This window comes from Macrotis lagotis, chromosome 1 (assembly GCF_037893015.1).
Source record: "Macrotis lagotis isolate mMagLag1 chromosome 1, bilby.v1.9.chrom.fasta, whole genome shotgun sequence".
NCBI classification, from domain to species: domain Eukaryota; kingdom Metazoa; phylum Chordata; class Mammalia; order Peramelemorphia; family Peramelidae; genus Macrotis; species Macrotis lagotis.
This window is the reverse complement of record NC_133658.1, coordinates 421,453,057-421,471,873: the sequence shown is the minus strand read 5'-3', so window position 1 is coordinate 421,471,873 and position 18,817 is coordinate 421,453,057.

Below are 18,817 nucleotides of genomic sequence, written 5' to 3'. Positions count from 1 at the left end.
AAAGATAGAGAAGATTGCAGTTACTTAAAAGGATGGTAAGATACAGCTGAGTTTTATTGGGGTGGGGGGAAACATGTAATGGACGAAAACAAGTTGAAGATTAGAGAGAAGAAAACAAGAGGACATTGTGGGTATATGTAGAGATATTCAACTTCACCAGGAGAAAGGGCATCTCTTTTGGTGTTGAGATCAAAATAATGGAGGAGATAAGGAGAGATTATATCAAAATATTTAAGATAAAATGAATAGAGGATCCATAATTGATGAAGGTCCATAATTTAGTCAGTAAAATAAAAGGCAATGTCTTAAACTGGGAAATTGAGGGAGACAGATGAGTAAGAGGCTTAAAGAGAGAAGAAGTTTGGATTCATTTCTGTAGAGAGCAAAAGAAGAAAGAGTTAGCTTGTAACATTGAAAGTTGACTTTAAGTTAGATAATAAGAATTTTTAATATACCCAAGCCAGTGTATTTAGGTAAATTTCTCTAACTCCATTCAGCAGCAAATGTTCAAGGGGGAAAAGAAGGTAGTAGGGAATAATCCAGATGGGGTTTGGTAAAAATAAGTGTTCAAATATATATATAATAAGTGCCTACTATGTGCCAAACATCAAACTAAGTGCAGATAAAATTAAAAAAAAATAGAAGGGAAGGAAAAATAATAATGGAGAGGCAGCTAGGTGGCACAGTAGATAGAGCACCAACCCTGGGGTTAGAAGGACCTGAGTTCAAATCCCATCTCAGACACATAAAATTTGCTTTGCTGTGTGACCTCGGTCAAATCACTTAACCCATTACCTTGTAAAAAAAAAAACCCAAAAAGAAAAAAAGAAATAGAGAAGCTCTGGACATTGAATTTCCCTATTGTAAGAAGAATTTTGGAGGGAAGACAATGTCATGTACTCAATTCCTTGACAAAGGAAAAAAAGTATCTTGGAGGGATAGTACAAAATATAGTTAATAATTATGAATAAAGTAGAATATTTATTTAATTAAGTAAATTTCAATGGAGAAGAGATTGTTGAATGAGGACAGCAAAGGCAGGTGGGATAGCACTGGCCTTGGGAAATAGAAACATTCCAATCTTCAGAATCATTGGGATGGGAATTTTGTGTAAAAGTTCAGTTGTTGCTGAGGAGGATATTAAATGGAAAAGATTATCTGGGAAAGTTCATTTTTAGTGAAAGCAAATAGATATAAGGGATAAAAAAGAGTACCAGATATTTGTGATTATATGTAATATAATAAATCTTATATACTTGTATATGTATTTGTGAATACACACACATACACACACACACACACACACACACACACACACACACACATATATATATATATATATATATATATATATATATGAAATTTTTCCTTAAGACTATTTTGACAGCATCCCAAAAATTTTAGTGTTTTCTCATTGTTATCATTTTCTTTGGTAGCTAACTTGGTTTTTTTTTTTTAATACATTGTGTCTTGGTATTATGTTATGCTATGGGATATGCTTTAAGCTCAATGTGGTTGTTACAATTTTAATTGAGGTGTTAAATACAAAAATATTGTCTAATTTTATGAATTATTTTCTGAGTTCTTTATAATTTAGTTCTTAGACATGGTCATGCCTGTCTTGTATAGTCGATAACTTTATTCATCTCTGAGGTACCATCTCATACTTATCAGAACAGCCAATATGACCAGAAAGGAGAATGATCAATATTGGAAAGGATGTGGGAAATATGGAAAACTAGTGCATTGTTGGTGGAGCTGTGAACTCATCCAACCTTTCTGAAGAGCAATTTGGAATTATATCAAGGAGCAATAAAAATGTGCATACCCTTTGATCCAGCAATACCACTACTGGGTCTATACCCTGAAGACATCATGAAAAAGGGTAAAAATATCACTTGTACAAAAATATTCATTGAAACCCTGATTGTGGTAGCAAAGAATTGGAAACAGAGTGAATATCCATCAATTGGGGAATGTCTAAACAAATTATGGTATATGTAAGTTATGGAATACTATTTTTCTATTAGAAACCAGGAGGGATGGGATTTCAGAGAGGCCTGTAAAGATGTGCATGAACTGATGATGTTAAGTGAGATGAGCAGAACCAGAACATTGTACACCATAACGCCATCATGGTGGGGGTGATAATCAACCTTAATGGACTTGCTCATTCCATCAGTACAATAATCAGGGAGAATTTTATAGCATCTGTGACAGAGAATACCATCTGTACCCAGAGAAAGAATTGTGGAGAATAAAAATCAAAATCAAAAAAGATCAAAGTCTATTACCTCCAATTTTTAAAAGTGTTTTATGTACTACATAATTTTACTATTTCTAATATTTTATTTTCTCCTCAGGGATATGATTTTTCTTTCAACACATTCAATGTTGATTAATGTATAGCATAGAAACAATATAAATATTATCATATTACTTTCTGTGGGGGGTTGGATGGAGGGAAGGGAGGTTGTGGGAAAAATTTTAATATTCACAACCTTACAAAATGATAGGTAGAAACTACTATTGTATTTAATTGGAAAACAAATGAAATATTAATTTAAAAAAATTAACCAAAAAAGACTTACCTTTATTTTCACATCTATTGCATTCAATCATTATTTTTTCTCTTGTGGTTTAAGTTCATTTGGTTTGTGACTGCTCCCTCCCCAACTCTATTGTTGGTTTAAAGTCTCCTACTTCAATATTTCTTTTTTCCTATTAAGATTCTCATTTATGTATTTCTCTCCTTCGTCCTTTTCTTAAACTCTCTTCCCTGATGCAGCTTAAAGGAGATTTATCAAATACCTTCACACTTTCCCTCATTTCTATCCTTATGCAATCTTCTATCCATTTCTTCCCCCTACTAAAGAATTGCCAGATTTCTCCCTTCTACTCTACATTCCTTATTTTTTCCAAGTATTTGAATTCATTCCTCTGCCTCTTCCTTCTACTCTTTCTCTTCTTCTTCCTCCTCCTCCTCCACCTTATTTTTCCTTTTCTTCTTCTTCTTTCCAATCTCACACAGCCATCAATACACATATTCACATACACTAATTTAATATGTTTTTATTTCACTATGACTCTTCATGGTAATACTTGTATTGTGAAAGACAATAATTTGGCTGCCCCTTTTAGGATATAACCATTTGATTGTCATTTATCCTTTTCCAGTTATTTATACTTTCTTGCATTTCCAGGGTTCTCTTTTCTATAATGTATATTTTTATCATATCCCAACTAGCTCTGATTTCTCAATAAAATGATAATTAATCAATTTTCCCCTTTGCCATAGGATAACATGTAGATTTTGGAAATAGTTTTTATTTTTCCCATTTGGAATTGATATTTTTCTTTTTGATTTGTTTATATATTGTTTTCCAAAATTTATACTCATTTCAATATTCGCTCCATAGGTCATGCAAGTGTTATCCTATTCATTCCACAGATAAGCAACTTGAGATTAAGAAATAAGTGAATTGATTGTCCAACAATTATATAATAGTATTAGCACTCAATCTCTGGTCATCTGACTCCACATTTAGAGTTGTTTCAATTCCATTTCACTATGGTATGATTCAGGTGGGGTTTTTTTAGGGACTACTGAAGGTGTTAATAAATTCTCCAGTCTATCACTTAATGGCCCACAGATATTTTTCAAGAATAATATCATTTACCATCAGATTTCTCCTTGTAATAAGGGCAGCTAGGTGGCTCAATGGATAGAGCACTGACTTTGAAGTCAGGAGGATGGGAGTTCAAATATAGCCTCAAACACTTGACACTTAACTGTGTGATCTTGGACAAGTTACATAAACCTGACTGCCTCACATCCAGAGTCATCTCCAGTCCTCCTGATTCACATCTGGCCATTGGACCCAGATGACTCTGGAGGAGAAAGTGAAACTGGTGACTTAGCACAGCACTCCCATCACTAAATTCCTATTCATGTGCTTGTCATGGCATCACGTCCCTGATGTCATGGTTCTCTTCAAGAATGAAAGACAAACATAGCTCCTTATTGGACAGTTCAGATCTATAGATGACTAAGATTGGGTGTTGCAAAAAAATTATTCTCCCTACAACCACTTAAGTAATATTTTAAATTATCTGTTCATAAGATATCCTGCTTGATTTGAAAAAAAATTTGCATCTCACTGATTGCAAGATAAAAATACAAACTCCTTTGCCTGACTATATGCCAGTTCCAACCAATCATTTTCTAGTCTTACTTAATATAATATGACTTTTCTTCACGTATTTTGTGCTTTATTCAAATTAGTTCACTGACCTTTCACAAATCTTGTCCTGCATAATCCAACTTTATATGTCTGTAAAGACCATCAACATGTATAAGAATATTTAAACCCGTTGTTTGTTTTGTAACAAGGAAATGGGAAACAAATTAAGTGCCTATCAATTAGGCACTGGCTGAATAGATTTTGGTATATGAGTGTAATAAAATATCCTTGTGTCTTAAAAATTATTAATATGAAGATTTTGAGATATTTTGAAGAATTTCATTACTAATGCAAAGTCAAATGAGAAAGTAGAAGTCAATTTAAACAATGAATGCAATTTTGACATATTTTGAACTCTTTTACATTGCTGTATGATCATGACCTCAGAAGATTGTTGATGGCTATTATGCCTCCTGTCTCTTGGCAGAAAGATAGATAGATGTGGAATACATAATGAGACCCATATTTTGGCCAACATGTTGATTTGTTTTCTTTGTCTTTCCTTTTTTATATAAAGGGAAAAATCTGGGAGTAAGGGGAGAATAATTGAAGATATTCTAGATAAAAATAAGATAAAGATTGCATCTTAAATGCCCCTCATAACCCACAATTGACTATTCAAATCATCCTTTTCATTTTAAGACCCAGCTAATGAGATAGCTCTTCCATGAGGTCTCTTCACCTATCAGTGATCATGTCATCTTTAGTCTCATCCCTCTTAACCTCTATTTTGCATGGTATATTGGATGTTACTAACTTCTATACATTTTTAAGGTAAAGACTATATCATCATCAAATGAGATAATCTATGTAGAATATTTTGCATACTTAAAAAGACTATATAAAGTCAGCTCTCATCATCACTATAATCATCATTAACATAACTAATTTCATTCTTTCTCTCTTTTCTAGAAAGGATCACAGTATGCCACTCATATTTACTTTACTCATAAGAATCTATTTTCATTGCTGCTGCATTCTCTATATACCTTAGGCAATATGTTTTTAAATTATTATATGTTACTCCCCTCAAAAAATTATTGTCAGTGAATTTGGCTTATATAACATAGGATAGTAAATGACATATTGAACTTGTAATCAAAAGGATATGTGTTCATATCTTGACTCTGATACTTGCTTGTGACCATGGATAAGTTATTTCATCCCACTTAGACTCAGTATTCTGATATATAAAATAATGAAAATAACTCTTGAGTGGTTTTGATTTACAAATAATATATTTAAAATACCTACACTTATACAAACACACATATTTATATATGCACATGCACATGTATGTTTAAATGTATATATTGAGGAAAAATATTATATATATATATATGTACACATACATATATGAATGTGCATATGCAACTTGGTAAACATTAAAGTGCAATAAATAATAGTTATTATTATTATTAATCTTATAAGTAGTTTATTTCTCAGTCAAGACAGTCAAGGTCTTATGTTGTTTCAATATTTGAATCCTATCAAATTGTACTGGACCTTTCAGAATTTGCATTTTGTTGACATGAACTCCAAGAATTAAGAAGAGGACTTTAGTGTAAATATTGATTATGATAGGCACTTTGATACTTGCTTATGAATGAAGTAATGATTTCCTGATGTCTCAATGCGAAAAGAACTATCCTTGATTTTGTTTTTATTGTTCCAATAAGGTTAAGTTTTTTCCCCAATTATTTTGATTAGATTTTATTTTGAATTGTTTACATAATAAAAGTATTGGAATTATGGTTTGTAACTCCAGTATGTCTCAGCATTTAGATAGTTCTTGCTTGCCACTGGGACTTTTCCAAGGGAATAAAATGAAAATATTATCTCTGCTTCTGGACATCTGGGGATCACTACTAGGGCAGAGGTCCAGGATTTCTATGTGAAAATAAGAGAATAAGGCAGAATGCTAACAGCTGAGTAGCATTAACAGAAGAGGAGGGGTTAAGGGAGAAGAAAGAGATTCCAGCATTTGCACTGGGGAACATTTCTAAATTCTCAATAGCAAGTGGAGAGAATCCCCAGTTGGAAGATTGTGCCTGTTGGTAAGGACCATGTTAATAGCTGGGTACATTTGATCCAGTGTTGTCATCATCAGGAATATTTGTTTATTTGGGATAATATTGCACAGCACTGTGTAAATAAAACTATAGCCTCTTTGCTCAAGGGAAACTGTTCCCATGCACCAGACCCACAGGAGTCAGTGCCACCTCTCTTGAAAGGGGGTATGATTCATATTTTGATAGCCCCATAAAATCTTTACCCTGAGGGTTGACAACATTTGTGGCTGCAATTTTATATTCCAAAAGAATAATTGTTTAATGAAGTTAAATGAAACCCAGTCAGTTAAGTTTCCTTGTGAACTCAGATTTCATCAGTGGACATTTTTCATGGAAATGATGTAAAAACACTAACTATAGTGATCATTACTCCTGATGACTTGTTTTTGCTTTTCTTCTTCCCATGCCTTAGCTGGGCAGGAGGGGGAGATGAAAATGAGAGAACATCAGCTCATAATTAAAACTTCATCCTCCTCTTTACCCTATCTTATACTCTTAGTCCACTATCATCAAAAAAGGATTAGTTGATGAAATTATTGGTCTGTGATGAAAAACAATTTGACTTTTCAAACCAGATGTGATGTTTGTTATTGACGATATTATTAGCAGGTATGTTGAAAAAGAGTAGCAGGAGGAAATAAAAAGCAAGTAACCAAATTGTGACTATTACCAAACATACAAATCATGTTAAAATCAATTTTATGAATCAAGAAACATAATTATTATTTTATTATGTGTTATTTATTTATTATTAAATTATTATTTTATTAATTGTAATTCTACTAATAGTAGTGAGACATGTTCAAAATAATTGTCCTTCTGAAATGTATATGTAACATATGTTTTATGTATTCTGGAACGTATTTATACATATTGTATATGTAGAAGCCCTCTAATCACTTTTATTTCCTGATTAAGATTACTTAAACCTAAACTGCAACAAAACAAATCAAAAACAAAATATATACCTCACAATTCATTCAGTAAAAAGCCCCTAGATCCTCCAATTCAATACTGTTTCACATGCATCCACACAATCATAACTCTAAAGTTCATTTATTGCACAGTATCTTTTATGGGGCAAGAAGGAAATAGTGGGCAATAAAAGCGATGAAAAAATATATTAAAAGTGATAGAGTCTAACCTCTTCAGTTTAGTAAAGTGACTTGGTCAAAACAATTCAGGCAAAGAAAATGGCAAAGCTTCTGAACTCAGGGCCTCCAAATCTAAAGTCATTACTTTTCATTATACTGTAGTACCATTCTACTTACTTGTGTAAGGTTTTGTCCATTTGAAAAAAGGGGAGGATCATATCATAGGGGGAGAGATTATAGATGAAGGATCCAGGAGAATGAGGTCATGAGTAAAATATGTGTTTTCTTCCCCAAGCAAATAATAAGAATTTTTGGGAAAGTTCTACTTCTATGTCTTCTTATCATGGTTCATCAAGAACTGGGCAAAGGATATAACTTTTATATAGTGACCATTGAAAAATATTTGTCACAATATATTTCATCTAAAGGTAGGAAGATAGGTAGAGTCATTATCAGAGTAGATACTATAACCAATTAAATGCAGAAAATATTAAACATCTTTGCAAACAAGATCTTAGCCTGGGTCTTAGGGACACATAGATAAAAAGTAATACCATCTTTACCCCCAAGAAACCAATAAATTACTTGATATGATACATATATATATATATATATATATATATATATATACAGTTAAACATTAAGCATATAGAAGTTTAGTATAAAAAGGGACTTTGACACAAAGCACTCTAAGTATATTTGAGGAGACAAAAGGAAAAATGTAGTACAATGAAAAGAAAACTGACCCTTGGAGTCAGAATACCTGGGTTCGAAACTTGACTTTGTCACTTTGTCACTTATCTCTTAATTCTCTGCTCCTCAGTTTCCTCAAATAAATTATCAGAAAATTAAATATCTAAAAATCCATTTTAGTTTTGTAATTCAAAGGAGGCTTTTCAGACCAAATGGCACCTAGGTTAAAAGTTTATTAAAAAAATTTCCACAGGCAAAAATGAAAAAGGAGTATATCACAGAAACTTATATTGATGGAAGTAACACAATATAATATGACTTAAGGAAATGTATGGATGGAAATGCAAATCCTGATAATGAAATTTAGCAATCTAATGTTTCATGATTTATAAAAATCAACATACTAAACTCCATATTATTTGATTCATATAAGTATCAAATATTTCTCCTGTCATATAACACTACATCTCTAAAAACAAAAGACTTAGCAAATACTCATGCATTTTAATTTTTTCCAATAGATTCAAAACAGGCATATTTATGCCTTAATTAAAAATGAATATGACTATCCAAGCTACATTTAAAATGTAAAATATATTTGTATATATCTATATCTATATTTATCTTTGTCATCATCTATCTATCTATCATCTATCTATCTATCTATCTATCTATCTATCTATCTATCTATCTATCTATCTATCTATCTTTCTTCCTTAATGATTCCAGCACTTGTTATCTTGTTATCTTGAGCCTGTGACTAAAAAGTAAGGAAAAGAATGACTTTAAAAGGACCATATAAATCACTTGGGGGAGTCCATAAACTAAACCTCTTAGAGAATTTCTGGAATTCTAATCGCTTCTTCATTGCCTTTCTTAACATGAGGGTCCTTAGAAAGAATTGGTTCTCCTTCCAAGATACTAGGGTTTGCTCTCTAACCAGTCACTTAATTTCTTTGAACCTCGATTTTTTCATAACATGTTACTGTGTGAAAAATGAAAATAGATATTGTAGGAGATATAACCTATAAGTATAAAACAGTCCTTCACATTCATGAAATTCCATGAGCTAGAAAAGATACAAACATAAATGAGTATAATACACAATGAAAAATGATGCAGCATAATAAGAACTAGTACAAGTCCAGAGTACATAACATAGTATCACCCATGTAGAATATGCTAGGGGACCTGCTTCTGAGAGACAAGAGAATTGAAACATGCTTGATATGTGAATCCAAAAATCAAGACCAGTCCATCAGAAAAACCCTGAAGGGAAAGGCGCAATCTACACAGATTTTTGTTTTGAACTTGGTGTGATTAATGCTCTTTTGAAAATAAATGGTAATCATGGAGCAGCTAGGTGGCACAGTGTATAGAGCACCGGCCCTGGAATCAAGAGTACCTGAGTTCAAATCTTGCCTCAAACACTTAATAATTACCTAGCTGTGTGGCCTTGGGCAAGCCACTTAACCCCATTTACCTTGAAAAAAAACCTAAAAAAAAAATAAAAAAATAAATGGTAAGTGGTAAGCCTAATTCACCTTCTCTTCCCCAGAAACTGAAGGTGGCACATGTGTGTTGTTGAAGAATGGTGACTCTCAGGGTATTGGGAGACACCTCAATTCCCTCAGGATACTTGGGAACCTTAAAGGGAAGGGTTAAATTTATTAGACCTTGCCTTGAGGGAGTGCAACCAGAATCAAACTATATTACAAGATCAATAGGGATAATCCAAACACGGAGGAAGGAGGTGACTACATGCAGTCTAAGCACGAAATAGCTTTGGCGATTGAAGAATATTCTGGTTTCTGTTATTCTGGATGAGGGACATTTCCTTTATCTTTTTTTGTAAACCTGGTGGGCCCCATCTCTTCAACTTTATTTTCAAACTGCTATCCTCCATTTAGTTCTTATTTGAGCAAAATTGAATGATTTTACATAGCCCCCAAATTCCTGCTTCTGTGTTTTTGTCACATTATTCCTTGTATGAAGAGGTTCTTACTCTACTGCCTTTACCTATTGTTTTTTTAGAGCCCACTTCAGATATTAACCTTCTCCAAGGAAACTCTGCGGATCACCTAAATTGGCAGTAACATTTTTCCTTCCTCAAAAAGTTGCAGCATTTTGCTTCTAAATTTATTAAATACTTAATGTATTATTATACATTGCATTAATTTGTGTATATATAATAGCCCATTGTTAGACTGTAAAAATCCTCAATTTAGTTCTCTGAGCATAGTAAGTATTCATGAATAATTTGTTGGATTGAAGTGATCTGAAGCAACCCATTCTAATTCTGGACACCTCTGATTATTAGAAAATTGTTCTTTTTATTGAACTGAAACTTGCTTCTCTATAATTTTATCTTATCATAGTCTTAATTTTTCACTTGGGAGCAACAAAACAACAAATAAAATTGCTCTTCTGTGTAATAGTATTTTGAACATCTAATAAGGTTTGAGGTTGACCAGACTCATTTATTGTCATTTACCCCCCAACTTGTCACTTGATTTATTTCTATTTCCAAATTTATCTGAGACAAAATCTATCGTAATGCAGGGCTATGTTTGGATATTTTATCATTAATTAAAAAGTAACCTCTTTCCATTGGCTTGAATCCCCACTTATTACATATGATTAATTAAATATATTAAAATATTTATTAAATAAATTTGAGAAATCTCATATTCATTTCTCTCTACATATTAACTCCTTATTATCCTTCTACTAAATCAATATTAAATCCCTATGTAGGCATTTTGGTAATAATGACATTAATAACAAAAGCAAATATATTATAATTATGATATTTAACTATGAGAAATAGTCAAATCTTCAATGCAGCATCATATACCTTCTCTTCACTTATCCAAACATAGCAAGCATAATAATAGTAAATTCACTCCAGATAGTTTGTATTAAAGAATTCTCTACATAATTCTCCTCAAGTTAAATTTAGTCACTTACTAAATAAGTTTCATTTCTTCTTATTTCACCATCACATCAACTATTATAGGATAAAAAAAAAATCTTCCTAGAATATCCTGCAAGTAGCCTTATTCTCACATACACCTCATATAATTTTTCTTTATAATGTTTTGTTATAAGTTGACTATTCTCAGAAGAATAACATTTCTCCTCACCATTTTTCATTGTTTTCTGATCATCAGCAAACATTCCTTAATTCCATGCCACAGAAGCCCCATCATCATCCAGGATGTTTACTCTTTTCATAGTCAAAGCACACTTTTCTCTAATACCTCCTTTGATTGACTGATTCTTTTTAGAATCTTCAAGTTAAAGAAATATCCAGAGTATGTCTTTATTCCTTTCTGGGCTCCAATTTCAACTATCCAGACATTCTCTACCATTCCTCCATTGAATTCAGTGTTATCATTAGTCAGCCTGATCCTTATGTACCCACTGGACCCAGTTAGCACTAGAAGAGAAAGTGAGACTGGTGACTTTGCATAGTCCTAGCTCACTTTAATCTAGTTCACTTGAATATCCTGGCATTGCCTCCCTGATGTCATGGTCATCTTCTAGAACAAATGACAAACAACAGCAGTAATAAAAATTCTTTAGTGTAAATCTCTTGAGTATAGCTCCTTTGCAAGTTCAGATTTCTTTTAGCATTGTCTTCAGAAAATATAAGTTCTTTGAGGTCATGGATCATTGTTTTTTTGTTGTTGCTGGTTGTTTTGTTTTCTGATTATGTATCCATTCCTAGCAGCTTTTAGCACAGTGTTTAATAAATGTATGTCAACTTCTTAATTTGAATAAAAATTTACCCATATATTCTCCCTGACTATACACAGAGAAATATCTAATAGACAGCTTCAATGTTAAGTCTAGATTGTTGGTTTCTTTTTTCTGTGACATTCTATTTGGATTTTAAAGACACAATGACAATATCCATAATCTCTGGGAAAGAATCTAGTAAAAATGTGTGAAAATTATTTGAAAAATAACTTTCTTGGTGTTGCTTGGTGGTACAGTGGATAGAGCACTGGTCCTGGAGTCAGGAGTACTTAAGTTCAAATCTGGCCTCAGACATTTAATAATTGCCTACCACTGTGACTTTAGGCAAGTCACTTAACCCTGTCACCTTAAATAAAAATTTAAAAAATTTAAAAAATAATTAACTTTCTTCTTTTCCATAAGCCTCTCTTTCAGAGTGAACATACAAGAACTTTCAACTCATTCTCATTTAATATGGCTTGAGTTCTCTCATTCTTCCTTATCACTCTTCCCCAATTTATCATAAAATAACTTTGAACCATATGATTTGAAGCATATAATTGGACAAATATAAAAACAAGCATATACTAATAACCTTGTATTTTAAATATGCTAGTAGTAAATACTAAGGATCCCCCAAAAATTCTGTTCTAAAGGCATTTGGAAATGCCTAAAAATACATGAGAACTGACATTAAATTTGTGGAAGGAACAGGCTATTAGTATACTCTAGGGATCAAGACTGCCTTCATCAAGGACTTGGTATTTGGAGTTATTCTTTTAAGAAGCTGAGAATTCTAAGAGGTAAGAGTGAGGAAGAAGTAGATTTTAGACAAGGAAGAAACCTGTACAAAGGCAGGAAGAAACAGAATAATAAGTTTGGGGCAAGGGGGTCAGTTTCACTATGATATAGAATGTAGGACCAATATTAAAAAAAAAACTAGCAGGAAGCTCAGATTGTAGTTAAAGTGTAAATTTCCCTAAATGCTAACATAAAGAAATTTTGTTTATTATAGAGGAAATAAGGAGCCAAAAGTAGTTTTTGAGCAGGGTAGTAACAGTCAGATGTGCTTAGTAAAATAATTTTGGCAGTTATATAGAAGTTTAATTAGAAAGAAGAAAGATAAGTTAAGGAGTTAATGAATAAGGGGATACAGTAATTAAGGTGAGAGATGACTAGGTCCTGGATTGGAACAGTATTGATTTGAGTGTCTAGGATTATCATGAATTTAATGCTATAAGGCAATTTATAAGTTCATCTAATCTAATCTTTTTGTTTTACAGATGAAGAAACTAAGGCCAATGAAGATTACATGCCCAGTCCAATGAATTGAAAATGAAATTTTCTATAGAAGTAGAATAGTCAGTGCTTGGAATGTAGTTGAATATAGCAGAGTATTGAGGAAGAGGTAAGAGTCAAGAATGAATCTATGGTTTTAAAACTGGATGACTATAAGAATGGTGGCACCAGTTTTATTTAAATATGTTGAGCTTGATATGACATACAATTAGAAATATACAAGAAGAAATTGGTGATGGACCTCCAGAGAGACTTAGGACTGTATGTATAGGTTATGGTACTCATCTGCTACTGGTATCAATGGAAGCAGATAAGATAACTGAGTAGAAAAGAGATGTCCTAATTCTGAGCTTTGGTGAGAGGTTGGTTGAGGCTGAGACATAGATAATATTATTTTTTTTCTCTTTTTTTAGGGTTTTTTTTGCAAGGCAAATGGAATCATAGATAATATTCTAACAAAAATAAATGAGAAGCAATTGTGAACTGTTAGGAGAAGCAGGAACCAGTAGTATACTGAAAACCCAGGAAGGAGGGAGTATCTGGGACAAAGAATCCATCAATTCACCAAATGCTGAAGAGAGATCAAGAATACTCTCAAAATAATATGACCAGCATATAAATTTCAGGGTATAACATCTGGCAATAAAATTCCATTCATAGAATTTAACATCTAACTGACAATCTTGATAGTCAAATAAACTAAAATTCCAAGCCTTTGTTATTTTGAAAACAAGTTTTCACTATTGTATTCATAATTTAAAGGTGAATGCATTTTACTATTTTATTATATTGATAAGAAACTTTAAAATCTTTATGTTGAAAGAATTTGTTTAATATATATTTCCAGCAGTATTCATAATGATATTTAATAATATTATATGATAATAGTCATAATTATATCATCTGTCTTTCCCCTAGAGTATCAATATAACTCTTTCCCCTGTTTACATCTTTTCTCTGTTATTTAAATGGTTGTCGATGGGGTGAAGGTGGGGGTTGCAGATCTAACTTTCTGGCTGCTGTAGCAATAGAGGAGGTAAATGGAAATTATTTGCCCTGGGGATTTTTGCGGGTTTCCTCCTAAATCTCTTGTGTATTCTTTAAAGATTTGTATCCTAGTCAGGCCAAGATCTAAGATTGTGTTGCCAATATATTCTCCTCTCCCTAGTCCTCACTATCTTTTCAAAACTTGATCCAATAAAACCTAAGTTGCTTCTGCAATTTGTTTTGATTATCCCTTTAAATTCCTGTGCTCCCTTACCTTCCTTTCCCCTCTTCCTTTTCCCCTACCTTTTAACTTTACTTTTCCTTCCCTCTCTCCTTCCTGAGGTTCCCAAGGTAAGAAATATATAATCAGGTGAATTGTGACCAGAGCAAAGATATGTGAAATCTAAAGAGGAAAGAAAATGCAAAGCAGATTTAGGCATAGAAATAGTATACAGGAAGTTCAGATGAATCCTATGGACTCAAGTATCAGCATCCTGAGAGAGTTCCTTATCTAGAACCAAATGTTCAACATGAAAATTATGACTTGAAGAGGCATTCATTTGTCAGAAATGCATTCTTTCCTCTCTGCATGCAAATTAAAATTCATTAAAGAAAAAACCTGTGACCTCCCAAGCTTAAAATGGTCCCTCCCTCCTCAAAAGTTTTAATGGTCCCTCCTTCCTCAAAAGTTTTATGACACTTTGCATCTGCATTTGACTCAAATCATAATATTTATAATTTGTATCACATTCATTTGCATTTACTCTATTAGATTGTGATTTTCTTGATGGTAGAGAGTGGATCATTTTGCAATTTGAAATTTTTCTTTATATTATAAAGTATAATTAAAGTATAAGTATTTATTACTTACTACTTTTGGTAATAAATTGAATTGAATCAATTTTACATATAGTTACTAGGTTACTACTGTGTATTATGTAAGTCCTCTCCCACTTTATAGGTACAGCAATAGAAAAAAAGATGAATAAGTTATAAAACTTACTTTGAAATAATCTACAATTTGTAAGGGATATACATACTTACTATCTATAAATTGGAAGGAGAACTTTGAGACAGGCTCTAAAAGAAAATGATGCATGGAAACAATGTTAAGAATTATGAATGTAGCAGAAACAAAATTTGTAATCTTAAATGCTGTTAAATCTTGTTAAAGGTAAAGGGGTAGAGGTTCCCCATTCTTGAGATGTAAACTGACCTCCTGTTGATTGTTCCCCTTGACACTGTTGTTTGTATCCTGTCTCCCATTTTCCCTTCACTTAACCTTGGCCATAGACACTGGCATGAAAGGAAATGACATGTTGAACTTGGGAGTCGAAAGCCTTGGGACAGGAAGAATCAGTACATAGCTTGCCACCGAAAGATCCCTGGCACAAGGTGTAAGATCACTCCCCAAGTGCCAACCTTTGTCCAACCTACCATAGGAGAGTATTTAATAGGAAGTACTACCCCTTCAAGGTCTTTTGCTTCTTCTGGCCTCCCATCCAGAAGGATGGGGCTTCCTCATACTCTTCCTTAACCCACATACAGCACTGTGGGCTCCACACCACAATGTGGCCAGGCTAAGCCAAGTCTTATATGGGCTGCCATTCCTTCTCTCTGTCTCTGTCTCTGTCTCTGCCTCTGCCTCTGCCTCTTTCTGACTTGGGAGCTCGCTCTCTCTCTCTCTCTCTCTCTCTCTCTCTCACTCTCTCTCTTTCTTTCTCTCTCTCTCTCTGGCTCTGTTCACCTGGTCTGGTCTGTCCTTGGGGGGCTTACTGTTTATTCTTAGTAATTTTAGCCTATATACTTTGTAACAATATTTTGTCATAATAAAATCCTGAACAGTTTTAACATCTCAAAGAGCTGTGAATTCCTTCACCTTTTCAGTGACCTTAAATCTTTTGTCTTTAATGTCTAAATCTTTAATAATTGGCAGCAAAATTACCTAGCAGAATAGTGGAACATAAATCCCAGACTTTGTGTCTGGAACTTGACTTAATTTTTTGGTTAATTTTATTTTTATTATATATTTAGCAATTAGCAAGGAACACAAATAATTTAAGGTACAAAGAATGAAAAGATAAAAAATTATGAATTTTTGTTAGAATTTATTTTAAAAACACACATATATATAGATATGTGTTTGTATATATATATATATATATATATATATATATATGTTTAAACATGTTTAAAATGTTTTAATTGTTATATAAGATTTCACCAAGGTTTTGAGGACAACCTGAATTAAGCTTTAAAAAAAAGTATAAAATTGTTCTGTTTATGTTACAACCTTGAGCTCCCATCTTATGTATCATGCTCCCTAATAAAATTGCCTATGATTAGGACACCAATAAAATTTGACCTTTTGAATTCATTGAAAAGAACTTGACATCAGTTAGCTTTTACAAAAAGATAATTGTTATAAAGATATCAAAAGAGTAAAAGTATAAGTATATTTCCATGAATTGGCAATGGATTCATTCTCTTGTCTTCCACTTTGCTCCTTTGGGAAAAATATAGTTGATTTTAAATTTTTAACAAGGAGTTAGGAATTGAAATATAAGCACCAATAAGAAGGGTTTGGGATTTTGGGGGGTTTCATTTTTGTTGTGGTTCTTTTTCAGGCTGATATATGCACAATATGGAAAGTAATGGAAGATGATGGAATAAGTGAATCCCAGGCATGAGGGACAATCAATGTGAGATTATGTAGTCAGTGTCATGAGTGAAACACAGTAAGATCAATTTAGTTGGATTATGGAGCATGTGGAAAATAGTTCTGTTTCATGAAAAGATGCAGAATTGTCTGAAGCGCTATAAATGCCAAATAGAACAATTGTACTTTGTAACCTAGAGGTAATATCTTTATCTTTGATTTTTAGAGGTAATAAGGAATAATTAGGATATATTTAGTTAAGAGGATGATATGATCAGATTTTTACTTTAGGAAAATAAATTTAGTGGCTATATAGAAGCGATTAGTATGGGAAAAGACTTGAGACAGGGAGAATAATTAGAATGGTATTTTTTAATAGTGTAAGTATGATTGATGAGGGCCTAAATTCAATTGTAAATTGTGTAAGTGGAGAGAAGATGTATATCAAAGATGTGAAAGTAGAAATGTCAAGATTTTGTTTGGATGAGGTGAATTAAAGTGAAAAATTGAAGATGTAAAGATTTTGACCTGAGAGAATAAGCAAATATTGGCACCTTTAACAATATTAGAAAAATTTAGAAGTGAGGGAAATTTGAGAGAAAATATGTTAAGTTTTATTTCACACATGTTAATTTTGGGATCCTTATAGGATATTCCAGTTCACAATATCTAAAATATAATACATGGGACCTTTGCCAAAACAAAGGACAAACAACTATATAAATATATGTGTATGTGACCATTGGAATAAATTATTTTTATCGACCCATTCTGCCATTGTAAGTTTTCATTTGCTAGAAGTAGACATTTCTTTAATTTGCCAATTGATTTGAGACCTGCCAGTTATTATCAACCTAGTTTAGCTCATCTGTTAAGATAATTTCATCTGGGTGTGACTATTATGAATGAGAAAGCTTTTTGGAGTTACAGGTGAGTCACAGGTGTACACCAAAGGTAGATGAACAGCCCTAAAAAGGGATCATCAAGTCTCAAACCAGAGGTGCTAGTCTTTCCTGAAAACCCTATAAACCCCATGTGTTTATATGTATATCTTTATTCATATGTGTATGCATGTACGTATGCATAAAGGAATTAGATAGAGGGAGGCAATTTAATTCATGTAAACTTGATGAGATCACCAAGGGAAAATATATAAAAGAAAAAAGAGAAGATGGATTAGGACACTGCCTTGGAGTACAAACCAAGGTAAGGGATACTTAAATGGCAAAGATTCAGAAAAGGAATAGTCAGGGAGGAGGAAAAACAAAATAAGAATGGTATCATGAAAATACAAATAGTAAAGATGAGGAGAACATATTATCATCTGTGTCAGAATGGTCAAGAGCACTAACAGAACACAATTGCTTCAATTAAGAAAATGGTCATTTTAGAAAGATTACTTCAATTGAGTAAAGAGCCTCAAAGACTGTACAATGAGTCCAGAAGAAAGAGGGAAGAGAGAAAGCAGAGTAACTTAGCACAGATGAATTTTGCTGTTCCCCTGGGAGTTTCAGAAAAAAAGGAAGGAGTAATAAAGGACAATATTTAGCAGAGATAGCAGGATAATTATTTTTTGAGGCTGGAGAAACACATTGTGTTTTCTGTGGCAGGGAGAGAAATAAGAGTGGAGGAAGAGGGGATGCTAATGATGATTAATTGACTAGCAGAAATAGGAAATGAATGGATTCCAAGGTATATCTAAAGGACTTGCTATTGATAAGAAGAAGGGTCAAGATAATTGAGTGAAGGAGACAGTAGGAGGTGATTTCAGAAGGATGTAATATAAGAAAGAAGGGAGAAAACAGACTTATGGGGAGAAGGTCTCATTTTGTTTTTCTTTTTTATAACATATCTAGAAAAATCCTTAGCTGAGCATGTGGGGTTAGGGAATTCTGTATGATACTCTAGACAAATACATTTGGAATAGTCAATATGTTGAATAGGGATAAGGTTCAATTAGAAGTGAGTAGAAGAAGGGTATAGCTGTTATAAGAACTCGGATGAGAATAGATAACATAAATTTGT